A 13,533-nucleotide genomic window follows, 5' to 3' on the forward strand; every position below is an offset into this window, starting at 1 on the left:
TAGAACATTTCCTAACACCGTACACAAAAATAAACTCAAAATGGATTAAAGATCTAAATGTAAGACCAGAAACAATAAAACTCCTAGAGGAAAACATAGGCAAAACACTCTCCGACATAAATCACAGCAGGATCCTCCATGACCCACCTCCTAGAATATTGGAAATAAAAGCAAAAATAAACAAATGGGACCTAATTAAAATTAAAAGCTTTTGCACAACAAAGGAAACTATAAACAAGGTGAAAAGACAGCCTTCAGAATGGGAGAAAATAATAGCAAATGAAGCAACAGACAAACAATTAATCTCAAAAATATACAAGCAACTTCTGCAGCTGAATTCCCGAAAAATAAACGACCCAATCAAAAAATGGGCCAAAGAACTAAACAGACATTTCTCCAAAGAAGACATACAGATGGCTAACAAACACATGAAAAGATGCTCAACATCACTCATTATTAGAGAAATGCAAATCAAAACCACAATGAGGTATCATTTCACACCAGTCAGAATGGCTGCTATCCAAAAGTCTACAAGCAATAAATGCTGGAGAGGGTGTGGAGAAAAGGGAACCCTCTTACACTGTTGGTGGGAATGCAAACTAGTACAGCCACTATGGAGAACAGTGTGGAGATTCCTTAAAAAACTGGGAATAGAACTGCCATATGACCCAGCAATCCCACTGCTGGGCATATACACCGAGGAAACCAGAATTGAAAGAGACGCGTGTACCCCAATGTTCATCGCAGCACTGTTTACAATAGCCAGGACATGGAAGCAACCTAGATGTCCATCAGCAGACGAATGGATAAGGAAGCTGTGGTACATATACACAATGGAATATTACTCAGCCATTAAAAAAAATACATTTGAATCGGTTCTACTGAGATGGATGAAACTGGAGCCCATTATACAGAGTGAAGTAAGCCAGAAAGAAAAACAACAATACAGTATACTAATGCATATATATGGAATTTGAAAGATGGTAACGATAACCCTATATGCGAGACAGAATAAGAGACACAGATGCATGGAACAATTTTATGGACTCTGAGGGAGAAGGTGAGGGTGGGACGTTCTGGGAGAATAGCATTGAAACATGTATATTATCATATGTGAAACAGAACACCATTCCATGTTCAATGCATGAGACAAGGGCTCAGGGCCGGGGCAATGGGATGATCCAGAAGGATGGGATGGGGAGGGAGGTGGGTGGGGGGTCCAGGAGGGGGAACACATGTAAACCCATGGCTGATTCATGTCAATGTATGGCAAAAACTATTGCAATGTTGTGAAGTGATTGGCCCCCAACTAAAATAAATAAATTTATAAAAAAAAAAAAAAAAACTCAAAATTCTCACTCCTCTGCTAAAAGAAGCTTTTCATTATTGAATACAGATTCTTACTTACGTCATCTTCAGCAAAGGTTCACATTATTCTCTCTCTTCACCTTTTCTCCTCTCATTTATTTTCATGACTCCATTGTCTTTTTGACCTGACCTGAACCTCAAGTGAACTTTCTATTTTCTTTGCTACAATAGTTTAGTTTGTGTTTACCTGAGAACTAACTCATAGCTGGTGTCCTAAAAGTTATTCCCTCAGGTATGGGGAAGGAAGCCAGAGTCTAGTTACCAGCCTCACTCTTCAAGTGTGTGTCTCTCTGCTTACTTATTTGGAATTGATCAACACACCTTATGGGCTTTCCCAATGGCTCAGCAGGTTCACTTACCATAAAGTCCTCTAGCTTCATCCATGGTCTCACAAATGGCAGAATTACTTTCTTGTTTTAAGTGCTGAATAATAGTCCATTGTATGTGTATATGCATTTAAAAAGTCCATTCATCTGTTGATGGATCCTTGGGTTGATTCCAAATCTTGGCTATTGTGAATAATGCTGCAATAAATATGGTGACACAGATATCACTTTGAGGTCCTGAATTCACTTCCTTTGGATATATAGCTAATAGTATATAATGGTTCCAGTTTCTCCATATCTTCTCCAACATTTGTTATCTTTTTAAAAAAATAGCATCCATCTCAACACATCTGTGGTTTTATCTCAATATAGTTCGATCTGCATTTCCTTGGTGATTAGTGATGTTGAGCACCTTTTCATACATGTAGCAGCCATTTGCATGTCTTCTTTGGAGAAATATCTGTTCAAGTCCTTTGCCCATTTTTTAGTAGGATTATTTGTTTTTTAAATATTTATTTGACTGCGCCAGGTTTTAGTTGGGAGTCTTTCAGTCGTGGCATGCGAAATCAGTGGCTGCATATGGGGTCTTGACCAGGTACCCAACACAGACCTCCTGCATTGGGAGCATCTTAGCCCCTGGACCACCAGGGAAGTCCAGGATTATTCGTTTTTTGATTTTGAGATGTAGAAGAGTCTTATAAATTTTGTACATTTACTCCTTGTAAAGATGATGATTTGCACACATTTTCTCCTTTCCATGATGCCATTTTTCTCTATTGATTGTTTTACTTCCTGTGCAGAAGCTTTAGTTTGAGATAGAATCAGAATGAATAAACCCAGGAGTTATTTCCACTTGATCACATTATATGATCTTTTAAATTTGCAGTTGAATTCAGTTTGCTAATATTTTTGTTGACAATTTTGCATCTATATTTATCAGGGATGTTGGCATTCAGTTTTCTTTCTTGTAGTGTCCTTCTCTGGTCTTGAAATCAGGGTAATGCTAGCCTCGTGAAAGGAGTTTTGAAGTGCTTCCGCCTCTTCAGTTTTTCAGAAGGATAGGTGTTAATTCTTCTTTATTAAGTTTTGGTGGAATTCACCAGTGAAACCATCTAGTTTTTCTTGTGTGAGTTTTTGCCAATTGTGTCTTTCAAGAAATTAGTCCTTTTCACTGATGTTATCAAATTTGTGGGCATAGAGTTATTCATAGCATTCTGTTATTATCCTTTAAATGTTCAGGGGATCTGTAATGATGTTTCTCTCAATTAGCAAATTGTGTCCTCTCTTTTTTTTTCTTAGCTTGTCTAGGGGCTTACCATTTTTACTGATCTCTTTAATAAAGTCAGTTTTTATTTCATCGATTTTCTCTTGATTTCCTATTTTCAATTTCATTGACTTCTAAGTTTTGTTATTTATTTTTTCTGCATATGTTGAACCTAGCTTGCCCTTCTTTTTCTGGTTTCCTAAGGTGAAAGCTTATTGATTTTAGTTCTTTCTTCTTGTCTAACATAAGCATTCAGCACTTTAAGCTTCTCTTGAAGTTCTGTTTTTGATACATTGTGCTTTATTTAGTTCAAAATACTTTAAAATTTATCTTGAGCAATCTTCTTTGACTCCTGTGTTATCTAGAAATGTGTGTTTAATTGCCAAATATTTTTTGATTTTCTAGCTATCTTTTGGTTGTTGATTTCTAGTTTAATTCCTCTGTAGTCTGTGAACAGACATTGTTGGACATATATCCTTTAAATTTTTTTGAAGTGTGTTTAGTGGTTTAGAATATGGTAAACATTGGTAAATATTCCATATGAACTTGAGAAAAATGTATAATCTGCTGTTGTTGGATGAAGTAGTCTTTAGATGCCTATTGTATCCAGCTGGTCGATGGTGGTATTGATCAATTTCAACTGTGTTCCTACTGATTTTATGCCTGCTGGATCTGTCCATTTCTGGAGGGATGTTGAGGGAGGGGTGTTGAAGTCTCCAGTTATAAGTGTGGATTCATCTACTTTTCTTTGCAGCTTTTTGCCTCACACATTTTGATGCCCTTCTGTTGGATGCATACATTTTAAGATTGTTATGACCCTTTACCATTATGTAATGCCTCTCTTTATCCCTGATAACTTTCCTTGCTCAGAATCTCATGTATTTTGAAGATAACTTTTGTAGAAAGAAAAATTTACATACAATAAAATGCACCCTTTTAAGTGTATCACTCAAAGAGTTTTGACAAATGTAAGCACTCGGGTGACCTCAATTTCGGTCCAAATCTACAATGTTTGTCACCCCACCATTCCCTTGTGATCCTTAGCAATCAGTCATCCATCCTCTGACCCAGTCATCTACTGATCTGTTTTCTATCACTATAGATTAGATTGTCTGTTTTTGAATTTCATATAAATGAAAATCATATAGTATATCCTCCTTTGTAGTTTTTGGTGGCCTTTTGATCAGTATAATGTTTTGAGATACATCCATACAGTGGTATTGGTAATGTGTTCTTTTTTGATTTCTGAGTAGCTCTTACAAGTAATGCTACTATGAATATTTTTGTATATGTTTTTTCTTGCATATGTGTACACATTTTTTGAGGGGTTCCCTGGTAGCTCAGTTGGTAAAGAATTTGCTGCAATATAAGAGACCCCAGTTTGATTCCTGGGTCAAGAAGATCCCCTGGGGAAGGGAATACGTACTCCAGTATTCTGGCCGGGAGAATTCCACGGACTCTATAGTCCATGGGGTTGCATAGAGTCAGACAAGACTTTCACTTCACTTCTTTTGGAATTTTACCCAGGAGTAAAATTTCTCATAGGTTTAGTAGCTCAGTCATGTCTGACTCTCGTGACCCCATGGACTGTAGCCCTCCAGGCTCCTTTGTCTATGGAATTCTCCAAGCAAGAATACTGGAGTGGGTTGCCATTTCCTCCTCCAGGGGATCTTCCCATCCCAGGGATTGTACCTGGGTCTCCTGAACTGCAGCAAGACTCTTTACCAACTGAGCCATCAGGGGACCTATGTTCTAATAGTAGATATTACTAAAGGTATATCCAAAGCAATCATACCAAATATACACTTACAAGCAGTGTCTAAGAGTTTAGTATCTTCACATCTTTACCAACGATAATACTGACAATATTTTTTGATTAGTTACTATGGTGAGTGCTTAGTGGTATTTCTTTTCTATACTTCTCTGATATCTAATGAAGTTGAGTATCTTTGCATATGCTTACTGGTCATTCAGATATTCTCTTTTGTAAAACATCTGTTCAAACCCTTTGTTAATATTTCTGTTCAGTTCAGTTCAGTCACTCAGTCATGTCCAACTCTTTGTGACCCCATGGACTACAGCACGCCAGGCTTCCCCATCCATCACCAACTGCCAGAGCTTGCTCAAACTCATGTCCATCATGTCAGTGATGCAATCCAACCATCTCATCCTCTGTTGTCCCCTTCTCCTCCTGCCTTCAATCTTCAAAAGCATGAGGGTCTTTTCCAATGAGATGATTTTTCACATCAGGTGGCCAAAGTATTGGAGTTTCAGCTTCAGCATCAGTCCTTCCAGTGAATATTCAGGACTGATTTCCTTTAGGATGGACTGGTTGGATCTTCTTGCAGTCCAAGGGACTCTCAAGAATCTCTCCAACACCACAGTTCAAAAGCATCAATTCTTTGGTGCTCAGTTTTCTTTATAGTCCAATTCTCATATCCATACATGACTACTGGAAAAACCACAGCTTTGACTAGATGGACCATTTTTGGCAAAGTAATGTCTTTGCTTTCTAATATGCTGTCTAGATTGGTCATAGCTTTTCTTCCAAGGAGCAAGCGTCTTTTAATTTCATGGCTGCAGTCACCATCTGCAGTGATTTTAGACCCCCCTCCAAAATAAAGTCTGTCACTGTTTCCATTGCTTCCCCAACTATTTGCCATGAAGTGATGGGACCAGATGCCATGAACTTATTTTTCTGAATGTTGAGTTTTAAGCCAACTTTTTCACTCTCCTCTTTCACTTTCATCAAGAGGCTCTTTAGTTCTTCACTTTCTGCCATAAAGGTGGTGTCACGTGATCTGAGGTTATTGATATCTCTCCTGGCAATCTTTGTTCCAGCTTGTGCTTCATCCAGCCCGGCATTTCGCATGATGTACTCTGCATAGAAGTTAAATAAGCTGGGTGACAATATACAGTCTTGACATACTCTTTTCCCAATTTGGAACTAGTCTGTTGTTGCATGGGGTTCTCAATGGAAAAGAACTGATTCATTGGAAAAGACCCTGATGCTTTTGAAAGATTGAAGGCAGGAGGAGAAGGGGACAACAGAGGATGAGATGGTTGGATGGCATCACTGACTTGATGGACGTCAGTTTGAGCAAGCTCTGGGATTTGGTGATAGACAGGGAAGCCTAGCGTGCTACAGTCCATGGGGTTGCAAAGTGTTGGACATGACTGAGTGACTGAACTGAACAGAACTGTTGTTTCATGTCCAGTTCTAACTGTTCTAATGTCCAGAACAGTCTAACTGTTCTAATGTCCAGAACCAATCTGTTGTTTCATCCCCAGTTCTAATATTTCTGTTAAATTTTCTTTTTCTTATTGATTTATAGGAGTTCTTTATTCTGGATATAATAATTTAAAGACAGCTCTAGATTACCATGTATGTTATATGTGTTGTAAATATATTGTTGTATTTTCACTCTTAATGGTGTTTTTTGATGACAGAATTTAAAAAATTAAATATAATTCTTTTTTAAGCAATATATCCCTTTATATTGCTAGTGTCATAGTGTTTTTAATTACTTTGTAATAAAATTTTTTCTTTCTCCCAAGTCCTGATGATATTCTATGTTATATATTAGCTTTATTGTTCTACTGTGAAATTCTTATTTTAGATCCACAGTGTGCCTACAAATGATTTTTCTGTTTGGTATGAAGTAGTTATATCCAAAATATTTGGAAAGTAAGCAATACATTTCTAAATAACCTATAGTTCAAATAGGAAATCATAAGGACAATTAGAAAATATTCTGAATTAAGATGAAAGGACAGTATATCAAAATTAGCAGGATACAGCTAAAGCAGTGTTGAAGGAAAATTTATAAAACTTCTCAGCAAAAATTGGGAATAGAAGAAAATGTCCTCAACTTGATGGATGAGCAACTTCTGAAAAAACTATAGCTAACATCATAGTTAAGGTAAAACATTGAGCCCTTTTCTCCTTAAGATCAGGAACAAAGTAAAAATGGTTGCTCTCACTACTCTTATTCAGTATTTTACTGGAAGTCCTAGGAAATGAGAAAGGGCAAGAAAAAGAAGTAAAAAGTATGCAGATTGTAAAGTAAGAAAAGAAACCATCTGTCTTTGTAGACAGTGTGATTATGTATGTAGAAAATCCCAAAGAATGTAATAAAAGTTTCCAGTAACTAATTTAATTTATTGAACTAGTTTAAATTATTACACTAAGTGAGTTTAATAATATCATAGGTACAAGGTCAATATATTTAAAAATTATATATTTGCATATTAATATATGGGGCTTCCCTGGTGGCTCAATGGTAAAGTACCTACCAATGTAGGATATGTGGTTCCCTGGCGGCATATAAAATAGTATTAACATATTTATATTTGTATAAACTAGCAATGAACATGCATAAAGTTAAAAAGAAAACCTTTAAAGTACCCTTTATGATAGTATCCAACTATTAAATACTTGTGCTCAGTCATTCAGCCATGTGTGACTCTTTGTGACCCCATGAACTCTGTAGCCCACCAGGCTCCTCTGTCCATGGAATTTTCCAGGCAAGAATACTGGAGTGGGTTGCCATTTCCTTCTCCAGTGGTTAGATACTTAGGTATGAATCTTACACAATATATACAAGACCTATGTGGAAAATCACAAAACACTAATTGAAGAAATAATAAAGGTCTAAAGAAGTGAATAGACGGAATGTGTTCATGAATTGGAAGGCTTAATATTAAGAAATTGACTGTTTCAAAACTCAGCCAAGTTTAGGCACAATTCAAATCAATACACCAACAGGATCTTGGGGGTATAAATTGACAATCTTGTTGTAAGATGTATATATAAAGACAAAGTAATTAAAAAGCAAATTTGAATTTGGAAACAAAAAACAAATAGAAGGAATCATGTTGTCTGATTTCTAGACTTACCATTAAGATAAATAATCAGAAAAGTGTGGTATTAGTGAAAATATAAAAACATGGATCAGTATAGAGAATGTAGAATAGCATATAGAGTCCAAAAAGAGATCTACTGATGTATCATCCATTGATTTTTTAAATTGAGGTACAGTTGTTGTACAATATTATTCAAGTTTCAGGTGTACAATATATTGATTTGCAATTTTCAATCGTCCATTGATTTTTCACAAAGATATATAGACAATTCAGTGGAAAATAGTCTTTTTAACCAATGGTGCTGAAAAAGTTGGATTTCCATATGAAAAATAAAATGCCTCAATCCATACCTCACATTCTCAAAAACAAATCACTCCAGACAGATCATCCATCTAAATACCTTGTATGAGTACTGAGAAAATTCCCATGACAGTGTTTTGTGAAGTCAGAGAAGTCCCAGAGCAGGGAGCTCAGAGGAGAAGGTGAGGAGCCATCAGGTTGCATCTACTAAGTTAACTGAAGCTGGTGCAGAGTTGGTTACTATAACTGTGGCTGGAATAGGGGATGAGGCTGAGAGAACTAAAAATGTGCACAAGAAGTGTCTCATGTAGGTCTCTAGGGAAGAGTGCTTCTACCAGGGGATGCAACAGTGGTTTCTCATTGAACTGGAAATTCAGCCAACCACCTGGACATTAAAAAAAATAATTGTTGGGTCATATGGCAGTTCTATTTCCAGTTTTTTGAGGAATCTCCACACTGTTCTCCATAGTGGCTGTACTAGTTTGCATTCCCACCAACACTGTAAGAGGGTTCCCTTTTCTCCACACCCTTCCCAGCATTTATTGCTTGTAGTCTTTTGGATAGCAGCCATTCTGACGGGTGTGAGATGGTACCTCATTGTGGTTTTGATTTGCATTTCTCTGATAATGAGTGATGTTGAGCATCTTTTCATGTGTTTGTTAGCCATCTGTATGTCCTCTTTGGAGAAGTGTCTGTTTAGTTCTTTGGCCCACTTTTTGATTGGGTCGTTTATTTTTCTGAAATTGAGTTGCAGGAGTTGCTTGTATATTTTTGAGATTAATTGTTTGTCCGTTGCTTCATTTGCTATTATTTTCTCCCATTCTGAGGGCTGTCTTTTCACCTTGCTTATAGTTTCCTTTGTTGTGCAAAAGCTTTAAGTTTAATTAGGTCCCATTTGTTTATTTTTGCTGTTATTTCCAATATTCTGGGAGGTGGGTCACAGAGGATCCTGCTGTGGTTTATGTCGGAGAGTGTTTTGCCTATGTTTTCCTCTAGGAGTTTTATAGTTTCTGGTCTTATGTTTAGATCTTTAATCCATTTTGAGTTTATTTTTGTGTATGGTGTTAGAAAGTGTTCTAGTTTCATTCTTTTACAAGTGGTTGACCAGTTTTCCCAGCACCACTTGTTAAAGAGATTGTCTTTTCTCCATTGCATATTCTTGCCTCCTTTGTCAAAGATAAGGTGTCCATAGGTGTGTGGATTTATCTCTGGGCTTTCTATTTTCTTCCATTGATCTATATTTCTGTCCTTGTGCCAGTACCATACTGTCTTGATGACTGCGGCTTTGTAGTAGAGCCTGAGGTCAGGCAGGTTGATTCCTCCAGTTCCATTCTTCTTTCTCAAGATTGCTTTGGCTATTCGAGGTTTTTTGTATTTCCATACAAATTGTGAAATTATTTGTTCTAGTTCTCTGAAGAATACCGTTGGAAGCTTGATAGGGATTGCATTGAATCTATAGATTGCTTTGGGTAGTATACTCATTTTCACTATATTGATTCTTCCGATCCATGAACACGGTATATTTCTCCATCTATTTGTGTCCTCTTTGATTTCTTTCGCCAGTGTTTTATGACCCAGCAATCCCTAAGGAAACCAGACTTGAAAGAGACACGTGTACCCCAATGTTCATCGCAGCACTGTTTATAATAGCCAGGACATGGAAGCAGCCTAGATGCCCATAAGCAGATGAATGGATAAGGAAGCTGTGGTACATATACAATGGAATATTACTCAGCCATTAAAAAGAATACACTTGAATCAGTTCTAATGAGGTGGATGAAACTGGAGCCTATTATACAGAGTGAAGTAAGCCAGAAAGAAAAACACCAATACAGTATACTAACACATATATATGGTATTTAGTCAATCGGTAAAGATAACTCTGTATGCGAGACATCAAAAGAGACACAGATAAATAGAACAGTATTATGGACTCTATGGGAGAGGGCGAGGGCCGGATGATATGAGAGAATTGCATGGAAGCATGTAAATTATCATATGTGAAACGAATTGCCAGTCCAGGTTCAATGCATGATACAGGGCGCTCGGGGCTGGTGCACCCGGATGACCTGGAGGGATGGGATAGGGAGGGAGGTGGGAGGGGGGTTCTGGAAGGGGAAAACATGTACTCCCATGGTGGATTCATGTCAATGTATGGCAAAACAAATACAATATTGTAAAGTTAAAAAATAGAAAATAAACTAATTAAAAAAATGATTATTGGACGAGTTTCTTTTTTTAAAATTGAGGTGCAATTAACATAATATTGTATTATTTTCTAGTATATAACAATTGTGGTTGTTACATGAACTGACAGGGTTGCCATTCTGCCTGGGGTGGCACTATTAACTACCAAGGGAGCAGACAGGCCCATGTTTGAAATTCTGGAAAATTCTTTGAGAACCACTTTGTATTTTCATGTACCATAATAAATGCTAATGAAACTATAACAACCCAGTTAAGCAAGACCAACGAAGGGGCAGGTTCCCTAGGAATGAAGGTTTGCATTATACCAGCTCGTAAAGGGCCCCATAAGGCTTCAGTGGTGGCTCAGTGGTAAAGAAACTGCCTGCCAATGCAGGAGATGTGGGTTCGACCTCTGGGTCAGGAAGATTCCCTGGAGATGGAATTGGCTACCCACTCCAGTATTCTTGTCTGGGAAATCCCATGGACAGACAAGCCTGGTGGGCTACAGTCCATGGGGTTGCAAAGAGTCAACACGACTCAGCAACTAAACAACAACTAAGGACTCTGTACAGCTGAGATGATGGCCGAGGCGAAAATGGAATCAGTAGTAAAAAAAGGAGTTATAAATGTTTTATGGCCTTGTAGTCAGTTTCGGGGTAAGGAAGTGCTAGAGACCTAGAGATAATCAGACACATATGGAGATTACCAGAGACAATGGTGGGCAGGGTGCTGTTGAGTTTTTCCTAGGGAGGTGAGGAGCTAGACATACCTCAGTGGAATGAAATCTAGGTTTCTTTTCTATCTTGAACTGAAGAAGAATTGAACATATTCTGGGAGAGTTTAATTTTTCTCTTATTCTTGTACTATATATATATATCTGCGTATGTTTGGCTCATAGAAGTCTAATCTTTCTTAACTCTCCTCTGTGGTGTGTTTATAGGGAAGTGGATGGTAGTGAGAGATTTACTACCCTGAAAATCTTTCCAAAAATATTCATCACTTTGCTCAAAGACCACCAAACACTTCTTTTTGCCATGGAATAAGCCTCCTAAATTCCTAAGCTATTTTAGGATAATCACAGTCTAGTTCCTGCCTATTTTAATGGTTACTCCAATCATTCTTTTTCATCTCCAAAATGTAAGCTCCAACCACACATACTACTGTCTGTTCCCATTAAGCATCCATATGTGAGCTTCTCACCATCTCTACATTCCCTGAAGTATAGACAGGTATGCTCAGTGACTGTAATCAGCCACTGCTCCTGGACCCTGAGAACTTTTGTCCCAAAGTGTGAAAGTCGCGCAGTTGTGTCCCACTCTTTGCCGACCCCATGGACTATAAAGTCCATGGAATACTCCAGGCCAGAATACTGCAGTGGGTAGCCTTTCCCTTCTCCAGGGGATCTTCCCAACCCAGGAATCGAAGCCAGGTCTCCCACATTGCAGGCGGATTCTTTACCAGCTGAGCCACAAGGGAAGCCCTTTGTCCCAAAGAGGTCCTGGGTAATTACTTTGTCTTTAATGAGTTCCTCCAGGATCCAGACTCCTCTGGGATCCGGGGCCCCGTAGGCCCAAGGATAAAGAATGAGAGATGTGAGAAGGGAGGTTTCAGACACAGGTGATGACTACAGGGGCTAATATCTCACATGACTTAGTGAATAGAGGGGAGCAGGATCTCAGGTCAGGGTCCTGGAGTCACCCTAACACACTGGGTAAGTCAGGCAGAGGGTGAATGAACTAATCCCTTAGGGTCTTTCCAACCTGAGGGTCTTGATTACCCAGGTTGTGTGATGTTCTGCGGGAGAATTTTTCAGGTATGATAACCCTCCTTTTTTCCGCCTCTCTCCCTCCCCAAACTATCCCACATCCTAGAAATATTTTTATTAATATTTACCAGTTACAGGGCTTCCCAGGTGGTGCTAGTGGTAAAGAATCCACCTGCCAGTGCAGGAGATGTATGAGATCTGAGTTCAATCCCTGGGTCAGGAAGATCCCCTGGAGGAGGGCTTGGTAAGCCACTCTAGTATTCCTGCCTGGAGAATCCCATGGACAGAGGAGCCTGGTGGGCTACAGTCCATAGGGTCGCAAAGAGTCGGACATGACTGAAGCGACTTAGCACGCACGCACCATTTAGAATCTAGTTTTTCATTAATGATAGCATTTGTAAGTGTTACTTACTGCATAATGTACTTTCACAAGATTGCACAATTTCAACATAATAATAGCTCTGGAGGTAGGCATTGATATAAAAGGTCTGAGCATCTTATTTTATTTCCTAAAAATTTATTTTTATTTACTTTTTTGGGCCATGTCACAAGGCATGTGGGATCCCAGTTCCCTGACCAGAGGTTGAATCCATGCCTCCTGAAGTGAAAGTGTGGAGTCCTAACCACTGAACAGCCAGAGATATCCCTTTATTTTATTTTAGAATCACCTGGGAGCTTTAAAAAACAGCACAGGCTTGCTCTCAGAAGTTGTGATTAAATTTTTCTGAGACTGCCCAGTAACCTTATTAATTAAAGCTTCATGTATTCTTATTATTTATTGTGTAGTCCATGGACCACAGCATGGGCATTATCTGCTAACTAAAAATGTAGAAATGGTCTACAGAATCAGATCAGGGCTTCCCAGGTTGTGTGGTGTTGCACAGGAGAGTTTTTCAAGTATGGTGTAGTTGTGTCCAACTCTTTGCAACCCCATGGACTGTAGCCTGCCAGGCTCCTCTGTCCACAGGGATTCTCCAGGCAGGAATACCAGAGTGGCTTGCCATGCCCTCCTCCAAGGGATCTTCTCAATCCAGGGATTGAACCCAGGTTTCCCATATTGCAGGTGGATTCTTTATCATCTGAGCCACCAGGGAAGCCCTTCAAGTATGGTTAACACTCCTCCCCCCCCAAAAAAAAAAACTTTGAGAATTTGAGAATTTTTTATTAATGTTTACCCATTCGATCTATTTTCATTAGTGATAACATTCTTATGTATTACCATATCATTTATTCCCACAATATTGTGTAATTTCAGCACACTAACAACTCTTGAGGTAGGCATTGATGCCATACTTCTGAACCCTTGCTTTATTTTAGAATCACCTTGGAGCTTTAAAAACTTTGTATGTGCTTCCTCTCAAAGATTGTGGTTACATTTTTCTGCAGCATCCAGTAATCTTCATTTTTAAAGTGTCATGTATTCTTGCTACTTACTACGCTTACTATGTAGTCCATGG

The sequence above is a fragment of the Giraffa tippelskirchi genome, chromosome 3, assembly GCF_054371585.1.
Source record: "Giraffa tippelskirchi isolate mGirTip1 chromosome 3, T2T-mGirTip1v1.2.pri, whole genome shotgun sequence".
Lineage (NCBI taxonomy): Eukaryota > Metazoa > Chordata > Mammalia > Artiodactyla > Giraffidae > Giraffa > Giraffa tippelskirchi.